A 13,548-nucleotide genomic window follows, 5' to 3' on the forward strand; every position below is an offset into this window, starting at 1 on the left:
CATGGGCACTAGAGGAAGCAGAGGGGGTTGTGGTGGTGGGAGGCTTGGTGTTCCTCTTTGGACAAGTGAGGTAACTTGCCCAACAGCCTTTATTTTTACATAAATAACACCATGGCTTTTTCTGATTGTGTGAAGAGGATTTGGACCCACCACCCCCAAAGCATTTTTGTGGGCCTGATGAAGACTCTGATGATTTTGTATCTCTGTCCCCACCCTTGGCATGAGATTTACCATCCTTCTTCTTGCTGTCTTTTTCGCCCCCTGTATGAACTTTTCTGCTCACCCTTGTTCTGACCCATTTGTCTGCCTTCTTTCCCAATTCTTTGGGAGAGGTCAGATCTGAGTCCACAAGATATTGATGCAACAAATACATACATACATACATACCATTGTGCATTTCTTAAATAGTGATTTCTTAAAATTTGCTATTTAAGAAATGCAAATCGGATTTTTGATACATCTGGCCCTTTGCACCTAGTCTTCAGTAAATGAAGGTTAGACATATAGGTGACTTATAAGTTACTTAGGCCCACATTTAAACTTTTTGGCTCAAACCTGCACAAACACAGGTCTGCGTCAAAACCTATAGCGCAGGCTAGCACCATTCCTAGACGCAGGCCGGCACGCCATATTTATGTAATGGTGCTAGCTGGCGCTAAGGCCTGTTAGCGTCCTTGTGAAGGATGGTAACAGGGCCGGGGAGGCATAGGGGGAACCGGGGCTTGTGTGCCAAATTATGTCGCTACTCTGTTTAGAGGCAAAATAATTGCCTCTAGGCAGTGTAGCAGCATTTTCTGGTGCACAAGCCCAATGGACATGGCTCCTGTCTTAGTAAAGACAGGAGCCATGCTCACCACCCCAATGCCCATTCCCGACGAATGTCCCCTGGGCATATCTACTGGGGCCAGCGCCGTGCAGGGGGCCCCAAGTCAGGGCCCTCGAGCAGTGTTTGAAAAATAAACAGAAAAAAAAAACATACTCACCCGGACTTACCTTGGCTGGGTCTTCCATCCTTAGGTGACCTTCTAGTGTGAGTAGAGGTGGGTGGGGGTGTCCCTGGGGACAGGAAAGGACACCTGTGGGCAATTTCCATGGTCTCCGACCATTGAAATCTGCCTCCAGGTCCTCTTACGCCTGCCCAGACCCAGGCGTTAAATAATGGCTCTAACCAAGCTTAACGCCATTATTTAAGGCACCCATTGTAGGAGGCTGGCCTGGCTTGTAGTGGGTACCAAGGGGTAATTACACTCTGTACCAGGTCCAGTTATCCCTTATTAGTGTAGAAGAGGTGTTTCTAGCAGCTTAGGTGGATAGAAGGTAGCTATAGCTGAGCAGCTTAGGCTGAACTAGGAGACATGCAAAGCTCCTACTATACCACTGGTGTCATATGCACAATATCATAAGAAAACACAATACACAGATATACTAAAAATAAAGGTACTTTATTTTTATGACAATATGCCAAAAGTATCTCAGTGAGTACCCTCAGTATGAGGATGCCAAATATACACAAGATATATGTACACAATACCAAAAATATGCAGTAATAGCAAAAGGAAGTAATGCAAGCAGTGTATAGTTACAATAGGTTGCAATAGGAGCACATCGGTATAGGGGCAACACAAACGATATACTCCAAAAGTGGAATGCGAATAACGTATGGACCCCAAACCTATGTGAGCTTGTAGAGGGTCACTGGGACTGTAAGAAAACAGTGAGGGTTAGAAAAATAGCCCACCCCAAGACCCTGAAAAGTAGGTGTAAAGTGCACCTATATTCCCCAGAGAGCACAGAAGTCGTGATAGGGGAATTCTGCAAGGAAGACCAACACCAGCAATGCAAACAAAGTGGATTTCCGGACGAGAGTACCTGTGGAACAAGGGGACCAAGTCCAAGAGTCACGACAAAGTCGAGATTGGGCAGATGCCCAGGAAATGCCAGCTGAGGGTGCAAAGAAGCTGCCACCAGATGGTAGAAGCTGTGGATTCTGCAAGAACGAAGAGGACTAAGAACTTCCCCTTTGGAGGATGGATGTCCCATGTCGTGAAGAAGCTTGCAGAGGTGTTCCCATGCAGAAAGACCGCAAACAAGCCTTGCTAGCTGCAAGGGTCGCAGTTAGGGTTTTTGGATGCTGCTGTGGCCCAGGAGGGACCAGGATGTCGCCAATTGCGTGAGGAGACAGAGGGGGCGCCCAGCAAGACAGGGGGCCCTCACAGAAGCAGGCAGCACCCGCAGAAGTGCCGGACCAGGCACTACGAAGAGGAGTGAACCGGAGCTCACCCGAAGTCACAAAAGGAGATCCCACGACACCGGAGGACAACTCAGGAGGTTGTGCACTGCAGGTTAGAGTGTCGGGGACCCAGGCTTGGCTGTGCACAAAGAAAATCCTGGAAGAGTGCACAGGAGCCGGAGCAGCTGCAAATCACGCGGTACCCAGCAATGCAGTCTAGCGTGGGGAGGCAAGGACTTACCTCCACCAGACTTGGACTGAAGAGTCATTGGACTGTGGGAGTCACTTCGACAGAGTTGCTGAGTTCCAGGGACCACGCTCGTCGTGCTGAGAGGGGATCCAGAGGACCGGTGATGCAGTTCTTTTGGTGCCTGCGGTTGCAGGGGGAGGATTCCGTCGTCCCACGGGAGATTTCTTCGGAGCTTCTAGTGCAGAGAGGAGGCAGACTACCCCCACAGCATGCACCACCAGGAAAACAGTCGAGAAGGCGGCAGGATCAGCGATACAAGGTTGCAGTAGTCGTCTTTGCTACTTTGTTGCAGTTTTGTAGGCGTCCTGAGCAGTCAGCGGTCGATTCCTTGGCAGAAGGTGAAGAGAGCGATGCAGAGGAACTCTGATGAGCTCTTGCATTCGTTATCTAAAGAATTCCCCAAAGCAGAGACCCTAAATAGCCAGAAAAGGAGGTTTGGCTACCTAGGAAGGAAGATAGGCTAGCAACACAGGTAAGAGCTTATCAGGAAGAGTCTCTGACGTCACCTCCTGGCACTGGCCACTCAGAGCAGTCCAGTGTGCCAGCAGCACCTCTGTTTCCAAGATGGCAGAGGTCTGGAGCACACTGGAGGAGCTCTGGGCACCTCCCCTGGGAGGTGCAGGTCAGGGGAGTGGTCACTCCCCTTTCCTTTGTCCAGTTTCGCGCCAGAGCAGGGCTGGGGGATGCCTGAACCAGTGTAGACTGGCTTATGCAGAGATTGGCACCATCTGTGCCCATCAAAGCATTTCCAGAGGCTGGGGGAGGCTACTCCTCCCCAGCCCTGACACCTTTTTCCAAAGGGAGAGGGTGTAACACCCTCTCTCTGAGGAAGTCCTGTGTTCTGCCTTCCTGGGCCAGGCCTGGCTGGACCCCAGGAGGGCAGAAACCTGTCTGAGGGGTTGGCGGCAGCAGCAGCTGCAGTGAAACCCCGGGAAAGGTAGTTTGGCAGTACCCGGGTCTGTGCTAGAGACTCGGGGGATCATGGAATTGTCTCCCCAATGCCAGAATGGCATTGGGGTGACAATTCCATGATCTTAGACATGTTACATGGCCATGTTCGGAGTTACCATTGTGACGCTGTACATAGGTAGTGACCTATGTACAGTGCACGCGTGTAATGGTGTCCCGCACTCACAAAAGTCTGGGGAATTTGCCCTGAACGATGTGGGGGCACCTTGGCTAGTGCAAGGGTGCCCACACACTAAGTAACTTAGCACCCAACCTTTACCAGGTAAAGGTTAGACATATAGGTGACTTATAAGTTACTTAAATGCAGTGGTAAATGGCTGTGAAATAACGTGGACGTTATTTCACTCAGGCTGCAGTGGCAGGCCTGTGTAAGAATTGTCAGAGCTCCCTATGGGTGGCAAAAGAAATGCTGCAGCCCATAGGGATCTCCTGGAACCCCAATACCCTGGGTACCTCAGTACCATATACTAGGGAATTATAAGGGTGTTCCAGTTTGCCAATATGAATTGGTGAAATTGGTCACTAGCCTGTTAGTGACAATTTGTAAAGAGAGAACATAACGATTGAGGTTCTGGTTAGCAGAGCCTCAGTGAGACAGTTAAGCATCACACAGGGAACACATACATATAGGCCACAAACTTATGAGCACTGGGGTCCTGACTAGCAGGGTCCCAGTGACACATAACAAACATACTGAAAACATAGGGTTTTCACTATGAGCACTGGGCTCTGGCTGGCAGGATCCCAGTGAGACAGTGAAAACACCCTGACATACACTCACAACTGGCCAAAAGTGGGGGTAACAAGACTAGAAAGAGGCTACTTTCTCACACCCATCCCCCGTGCTGGATTTTAGCACGGGGGATAAATATGGCCCAAAGGCCCTATCGTCCTTTTCTGGATGGGAATTACATTAACTCCAATATTTTGGTGCTAGACATGTCTAGAGCCAAAATATAAATTTGGAGTTAAGTTTGCCTTGGATTTGTGTAAAAAATAAAAAATTACACAAATCCGGTGCAAACAGAGTATAAATATGCCCCCAAGTCCGGAAGTCGAAGAAGAGTCCAGGAAGAACAGGAGCCCCTACCACCCTGGAAGAAGGTGCAAAAGTTAGACAAAAAGTACAGAAATGCACCAAAGAAGATAGCTGTGGGTTTCTGCTTGGTGCAAGAGATGTCCCACATTGAGTTGTAGGATGCAGGCTGTGTGCGTCGCTGGATTCTGCCAACAAGCCTTGGTTCAAACAAATACGTGGGTTGTGTCAAAGAGGAGCTGCCTGGACCCAGGAGGGTCCTGGGGGTCTCAACTTGGACTGAGAAGCCAGAGGGGGCTCTCAGCACTTAAGTAAGCCCTCAGAAGACCAGGCAGCCCCAGAACACAGGGACAAAAAAGTTGCAAAGAGGGGTCGTCGCAGCACTGCACTGGAGGGTCCCACGCCACTGGAGAACAACTCAGAGAGTTGTATGTCGCAGGATGGAGTGCTGGGGACCTGGGCTATGCTGTGCACAAAGAACTTTTGGAAGAAGTGCACAGAAGCACAAGGAGCTGCAGAAGACGTGGTGCACAGTGGTACTGTTGAAGTACGGGGAGGCAAGCTCTTACCTCCACCAAATTTGGACAGCTGGACCTTTGGACAGCCTGGGTCACTTCTGTCCACCACCTGTGTTCCTGGAAGCAAGCTCGTCATCAGGAGAGGAGTCACAGGGTACCGGTTGTCGTCGCAGAAGGATGCCTGCTGAAGCAGGGAAGTGACTCTGTCACTCCAGGGGAGATTCCTTTGGTTCTGCTGATGTAGGTTGAAGACAGGCACCCCTCAGAGCGTGCACACCTTGGAAACTGTTGCAAATGCTGGCTGGAGATGAAGGTGCAGGTTACAGGAGTCGTCCTGGATACTATGTTGCAGTTACAGCGGTTCCTGGAGCAGTCTGCGGTTGATCCGACGGTCAGAAGCTGAAGCACAGGATGCAGGGGAGTCCTGGAGGAGTCTTGCAAACCGAATCTGTGGAAACGCCCAGAGGAGAGACCCTAAATGGCCCTGAGAGAGGGATTAGCTACCTACCCAGGTATGCACCTATCAGGAGGGGTCTCTGAGGTCATCTGCTGGCACTGGCCACTCAGAGGTCTCCAGAGGGTCCCACACCTTGGAATCCAAGATGGCTAACACCAGGGACACTCTGGAGGAGCTCTGGGCACCACCTCTGAGGTGGTGATGGACAGGGGAATGGTCAGTCTCCTTTCCTTTGTCTAGTTTCATGCCAGAGCAGGGACTGGGGGTCCCTGAACCGGTGTAGACTGGATTATGCAAGGAGGGCACCGTTTGTTCCCTTCAAAACATTTCCAGAGGCATGGGGAGGATACCCCTCCCATGCCTGTAACACCTATTTCCAATGGAACAGAGTGTAACACCCCTCTTTTAAAGGAAATGTATTGTTCTGCCTTCCTGAGATTGAGCTGTGCAATCCCCAGGAGTGCAGAAACTTGTCTGTGAGATGGCAGTAGTTGGGACTGCATTGGAAACCTCAGAGAGCTGGTTTGGCAGTACCGGGGTCCCGAGTGGAGCCCCCAGGGTGCATGGGATTTGCCCCCCAATATTTTACTTGGATTGGGGGGTAAATTCCATGATCTTGGACACCTCACATGGCCATATTCGGAGTTACCATTGTGAAGCTACCTATATATGTATTGGCATATATGTAGTGCATGCTTATAATGGTGTCCCCACACTCACGAAGTCCGGGGATTTGGCCCTGGACAACGTGGGGGCACCTTTGCTAGTGCAATGGTGCTCTCACACACAGTAACTTTGTACCTAGCCTTTAGTAAATGAAGGTTAGACATATAGGTGATTTATAAGTTACTTAGGCCCATATTTATACTTTTTGGCGCTAACGCAGGTCTGGGTCAAAAAGTATAGCGCCATTCCTAGACACTGGCCGCGCGGCATATTTATGGAATGGCGCTTGCCGGCGCTAAGGCCCTGTTAGCGTCCTTGTGAAGGACGCTAACAGGGCGCGGGAGGCATAAGGGGAACCGGGGCTTGTGCGCCAAATTATGACACTACTCTGTTTAGAGGCAAAAAAATTGCTTCTAGGCAGTGTAGCTCCATTTTCTGGTGCACAACCCCCATGGACATGGCTCCTGTCTTAGTAAAGGCAGGAGCCATGCCCACCACCCCAATGCCCATGCCCAGGGGACAAATTTCCCCTGGGCATGGCCATTGGGCCAACGCCGTGCAGGGGGCCCCAAGTCAGGGCCCCCAAGCAGCGTTGGAAAAATAAATAAAAATACTCACCATGAACTTACCTTCGGATTGGTCCCCCATCCATAAGTGACCTCCTGGTGTGGGTAGGGGTGGGTGGGGGTGTCCCTGGGGACATGAAACGGCACCTGTGGGCAATTTCCGTGGTCTCTGACTAAACAGTGTAGCACCATAATTTGGCACATACCTCCAGTTCTCCCTACGCCTCCCCGGCCCTGTTAGCGTCCTTCACAAGGACGATAACAGGGCCTTAGCACCGGCTAGCGCCATTCCATAAATATGCTGCCCAGCCGGCATCTAGGAATGGTGCAAGCCGGCGATATACTTTTTGCGGCAGACCTGTGTTAGAGCAGGTTTGCGCCACAAAGTATAAATATGGGCCTCAGTGTATTTCCACAATTCTGAAAGAGCTTAAATTTTACTGACTCTTCCTGAAGAGGTAATCACTACTAAAAAAGCTACCTTCCATGGAGGGTGCTGCACAGAGGCCTTATGAATGGGCTCAAATGGCAGAGCCATTAGTTCTGACAAAAACAAATGTAATTCCCAGGAGGGAGGTGGAGGTACAGTTCAGTTCAAGAAATCTTTATTGGGCCAAATGTGGCCATAAAAGACACATTTGATTGCAATAACATCACGTCAAAAGAGAATAAAATGAAAGAAAAAGTTTAAAAGCACAGAGTCATCTGCATCATAACTATTCTAGAAGGAGATTAGCTTTAAACGTCTTAGTACTACTAATTCATCCAACAGTATATAAAACCGGAGTGAATATAGACAATTGGTGAAGCTCATATTAAGTGCAAGGTGCATAATAAAAATGTAAAACTACATTGATAGGCCAAAATAATTAAAATTAACTAAAATACCCAAAGATTATGCACATTGAATTGGTATTACAGAGTTACAAAACAGAGTGGTTACCCATCCATGGTTCTCCTCGCTCGTACTGCAGCTTTAAGAGAAGAGTACACTTTGAGAAAGATATCAGTGTATTCAGAAACTGCAAATGATACAGGGCCTCTCGGCATCTACGATGCCCAGGTGAGTTTAAGAGGGGTTTAAGAAAAATCTATGTGGATGACTATAATAATCACAAAAAACGTATTGTAAAAAGCGACTGCACAGAGGCCCCATCACAAGGACAGGTCAAAGCTGATCCTCCTAAAAAATCAGGGTGATACCTAAGGGTCAGAAGCCTCCAAACCGTACCAGCTCTGAGACAGAAAAGGAGGGATCTCTCCCAATGTATAAGTTCCGATGAGAGGTACAGAGCAGACTCCATGCTAGCAAAAGACTTATAAAAAAAACAATGCTGTACTTTTCACCTTCTCAGTTTGCAAGCCTTCTTTCCTTTCAAAACTTACAAATAGGCGATTTGCCCTGAGTTTGTCTCCTTTCTTAATACTCTCAAGATATGTGAATAGGGCGACAAGCCCCAACGCCTGAAGTGTTCTAAAAATATAACTCAGCCAGGGGATGGCACACACTCTCTCCAGACTAAAACAGTCCAAGATGACATTTCTGCATAGCTGTGCTTCGGGATTAGCCCAAATGGTAATCTAGAGTGAAAGAGGGGCCAATAGAACCCTATCTTCAATATATCGCTGGTGTAACTCCGCATGAATGATTTAGCTGGAGGCTATCGGTGGTAGCTATAAAAGCCTCAGTCATATACGATTTTCCTCAAGCTGGAGGGTGGAGCTGTTGTGATATCCCCAAATCCCTGCCCCGAACATGGCAGCTGGGACACATTGTGCATTATATATTTGAAAAGGTGTTATCGTCCCTTTCCCCCAAGCTCTCAGAAGATTAAAAATTGCTCCAGCTGACCTACTAATCTTAAGGCATGAGCTGGTTAGCTGGGACTGCCAAGAGCCCGAGGAGTTAAAAAGTACACCCAGGTAACTAAAGTTTTTTACAGTACACAAGGGCTGGCCATGAATAATAAGCCTTTGAGTGTTGATTCTTCCTGGTCCATAAGCCATAATCTGCGACTTGCAATAATTTGTGGCCAGGTCAAGACTACCCATAAACTGAAGAAAGCAGGCCACCAATACCCACAAAGTATTGAGGGTCCGGGCTAATAAGACAGCATCGTCAGGTTATGAAAATGCGGCTACCTGGCTATCAGCAACTTTGGGGATGTCAACTAAACTAGAGGTAAAATAAAAGCAAAGGTCATTAATATAAAAAAATTCAAAGTAAGGGGGCCAAAATGCAGCCTGACACACTCTGCGCTTAAGGAAAAATTCTGGAGACATTTCCCCGTTTGGACTCAAGTGCACTTTAGCTACCAAATCGGTGTGCAGATTAAACAACAAGTTCACTGTGGGCACCTTAACGCCCATAATCAGCAGCCTCAGCCACAACTTGGATCTGTCAACTGAATCAAATGCTGTTGAAAGGTCCAGAAAGGCCAGGTATATAGGGCAGCTACGAGCATGGACATACTTGTTGACTGTTAGCCTCAGGTTTAGACACTGCTTTACTGTACCCAGCTCTGAACAAAACCCAAATTGGAAGGGGGAAAGAATATCTCACTCTTGGGCCCACTCAACAAGATGGTTACAGATAAACCTGCCAATAATTGTAACAGTACTGTCCCATAAGGATATTGACTTATAGCATTTGGGGGACATACAGGCCCTGATTTATACTTTTTGGTGTTGGTGATGGGCATAAACCTACTTACGGGCAACTGCCCTAAAACAGAGAAAAGGCATTGTGGTTCCCTCATACCGTCTGCACAACGTCCCTGCTAATAAATCGCTGTATGAGGTTCCTAGTTACAAAGATATAATCAATGGTAGACGGGCAACCATGTTCTTTAAACGTTGGCGGGGGATGCCCACCCTAGGAGTGTCAACTAGGTCACTCAGGTCATTCTCGGACAAATATCTTGCCCACCCGACTCCTTGCGCATCACTATGTTCTACCATAGGTTCTCACTTCTGAGTCCCCCCATCCACAATGGGCCCAACAGTTTGGCATTGAAATCACCACACATCATAAAGGCGAACTGCACCTTAACATTACCCTTAAGGGACTGAAGTTTAGAAAGAACGTTAAACAACTGCAAAAAAGAATACATGAAGGATTAACAAAATAATTGTTATAGAAATTAACAAAAAATAGTAAGTGAACTGAGAAAAACTATCCTTAATCTGTAGCACTTGAAAAGCGGCAGATCAAGGCCCACAGGTGTAGCTTCCACACATGAATTATGGCAGACCCAAATAGCAAGACCCCCCATAGCCCTTCAATGAGCAGAAGGAATTTCTTGACTGTGATAACATGCATAGCCATCAAATGAAATGGGAGAAGTGGCCCAAAGTCTCCTGCAGGGCAATAATGTCATACTTGTGGATAAGAGCCCAACAATCTGGCCTATCTATTTTACCTTTAAGTCCTGCTATGTTCCAACTTAGTGAAGCATACTTATGGGCTACATTAGGGCCATCTGTTTCACCCTCAGGGTGTTGTATAGCTATTTAAGCCATATTATAGACACATTATTTTAGCAAAGTAGGCCTGCCGTTCTGCACTTTAGCCCAGTAATATTTATTCATCACTGCTTTATTTTTCTAGCAAAAACCACATTTGCGGTGTTGTTTTATTTCTCTCTATTGAATTGTTCTTTTGCCTGGGAAAGCAATACGTTCTCAGTAGGACAATCATTTCACTTTGTGCCTTCTTCAAGGTTACAGTCAGATAGGTTGCTGGTAAAAGTGGCACGCTGTGTCTCCAACATTCACAGAAACATACACACTCATACTTGGGGACCGTTTCTTAGAATGTCAACTGTTTTATTATAAAAACACTCCTTTGTCCAATTCACATTAGAGGGAGATTCCAGCCAGATGACCACGACTGCAGGCTGATTGCTGATTGCTTCGCTACAGCTGCCTGTTTAGATGGCCGAACCCCTGACCTACATGGGGACAATGTCTTTCTAGACTACAGGCTTCTTTACTCAGGTTGCAGGAAAAGGATTGATAGGCCCACCATCAATCTTATTATTTGTGTTCAGAACTTCCACCACCGTATTATTTTATAGAAAAATACACTCGCTCCAAAAGGTGAATCCAAAGTTTATTTATTGACACACACTTGAAGGAAGAACAGCCGACAAGTGTTTTGCCCCCTCAGGCATGTTTACCTGGGGCTTTCTCAAGGCTGTAAATATATAAGGTAATTTAATTAAAGAAGAAAGAAGAAATGAGGGAGCTACCCCATCTTACTCACCCTTAATAATGTGCAAACAAATTGAGAAAAATGATTGAGTGATCTTAAGATGTATCCAGAAGATGTAATGTAAACAGTAGCGGGTAATTGGTAATGAAGGATAGAAATAAAAAAGGTAAACCACCACGTGTGGATAAGTGTGAAAAGGTGTAAAGAACATTCATTATATCCATGTGTTACTCATGGAATATTCGTTGATCATTCAAAGTTAGATGCATAGATAGTTCATAGACCCGATGTTGACAGATTTTGGCCTATTTATAAACATTTTTATTTATTAGAAAATCACTGCAGGCAAAAAGAACCCTAGGTGTATAGATTAAAGAAAATATGTAATGCCTCAAAAGACCAGAAAACACCTAGTGTCCTTTAGCCAATACCTCATGCAACTGTTATGTTTTCAAACAGATAGGTTAGCTAAAGACGGAATCGTTTCATACCTAACGAATATCACAGGGATGTATTCCATTTGCTGAGAAATTTCAAAAGGATATTTTAGGCAACCAAAATGCATAATCCGTACCAAAGGAATATATATGATCATGAAATTGATCTAAACTTGTCATTTTTTAAAGAAATGAAAAAAATGAAAAGATATACAATTCCAAAACAACAGTCAACAACTTGTTCATGTACATGTCCATTTTACAATTCTAAAAAACGCCCTCATTCCCTGTTACAAACATATATTCTATTAGCTGATTCTGCTCGCAATTAGACACTCGTCCCAAGTGTCCATCACCCCAAACCCTTGATTGTCACATTTTGTCAAAAATATGGCATGAGCATATACAAGATCTGGTTTAAATCAGATAATTGGTATCACTTATTACAGGGTGAATCAAATGTATCAAGAGGTAATACTTGAAACCTAAAAAAGTTCCCCATTTTTGTATAAATCGCATTTTGTGTTGTAAGGCCCAAGAGTATAAGACAGTGCATCAAGTAAAGAAGGAAGGAATACGTCATTAAATGTTAGTATAAGGGTGACATCAAATTAAGGACATCTAGCTCATCATTTAATCCAAGAAAACGAGCAAGGAATGTATCACTAGGCAGACTCCGAGCGGAACATATCTGACATAAGCTTTTCATAAATACGAGACATTTTACATCATAAATGCTAAACTGAGTATGTTGTCCTATGTAACAGTCATCCTTCGATCTGCGTAAACCATGTCTAGTATGGATCATTGAGGGAAGATTATTAGTCCTAAAAACCGGACTACAGGGTTACTTGAAATAGTCTATAGCAAACTATAAATTCACTTCTCGGTCAAATAGTAGCATGCTGAGTTGAAAAGAAGAGCACGTCCTGGGATAAATCCCTAATAGTGACTCAGCGTTTTAGTTCAGTGCCATTTTGTTAAAACGGGCCTGTTATCCTTCCTTTTTTCCTTGTGAATGATTCTGGTCCCCTATTGTGGTGCTAGCGCGCCTGGTCGTTAGTAAGTAAACATACAAGGGGCACGTATAGGTTGATGAACCTTTTGAATCGCATGGAGTATCCTAGTCTTGCAGTGACCACTAGAGTGGTAGCTAACATCAATAATCAAGAAACATACACTGAAAAACAACTTCAAAACCATATTAAACATGAACAACCACTACACAAGGAACGTTTAACAATATTTATTCCCTATTGATTACAATTCTAATTCATCAGTTAGTTCAATCTTTATTTCAAATTAAACTTTATTAATTCAGTTAGAAAACATTATTTCTTGAAGAAAAACATATGCGACCAAACAACAGCATATGTTATGAACGCCAGCATTAATAATGTATTTCAGCAAATAAGTCCGTCAGTCGTTTGTCACTGTCAACATCACCCCTGATCATGCGTACCTAACCAAGATTAGCATTAGCATGTGGGTCTTCATGCGAAAAACAATTTAGAAAACATTAATTTGGAAAAATCTACCTAAGAGAGTATCTCTATAAACAGCGAAGTTGGTACCTAGAAGAAAAGGCACAAATATCATCATTCACATTTTCATAGCTACCTATCCAGGATGGATCAGCAACAAGTTAGACTTCGTCTTCAAGTCATCAATCAGTCAGCTACGAATCAGGCTCACAGAGTATGAACCCAATATCAGCACCTCAGACAGCGTCTCCTGACATCATCAATATTCTCCCCGCCGTTCTGATTCCTCACCCCTTGTCATGACTTTTTATTAGGGTCTCCCAGTCCATCCCCCTAATTGCTAATTGGTCAGTCGGTCATCAGATATGACTATAACCTATAGTTTTTGTTTACCAAATCTCCTAATTTTCATACAGTTGAAATCACAGAAAGCTGATTGGTTATTCATGCGATGAGGACATCATCCGGCTCTTCAGGTATCAAAATTGTTGCATATGGCTCTTCAGTCAGTGCCTCTTTTGTTCAAAGTCCTGGGAAAGTACATTTAGCCTACTCTACACATAATTGTATCAGATTGTCTTCATCATCTCCTGTCTGCCGGTACATTGCAGAATGTTCTAGCTAAGTAACTTGAACTTTGAGCAGTTCAAGGCTACAGTCCCCGGTTACCAGTCCTTCGCAAGGACATGTTTCTCCATGTTCAGAGCGAGTGAGGCCCA

Source organism: Pleurodeles waltl, chromosome 7 (genome assembly GCF_031143425.1).
Source record: "Pleurodeles waltl isolate 20211129_DDA chromosome 7, aPleWal1.hap1.20221129, whole genome shotgun sequence".
Lineage (NCBI taxonomy): Eukaryota > Metazoa > Chordata > Amphibia > Caudata > Salamandridae > Pleurodeles > Pleurodeles waltl.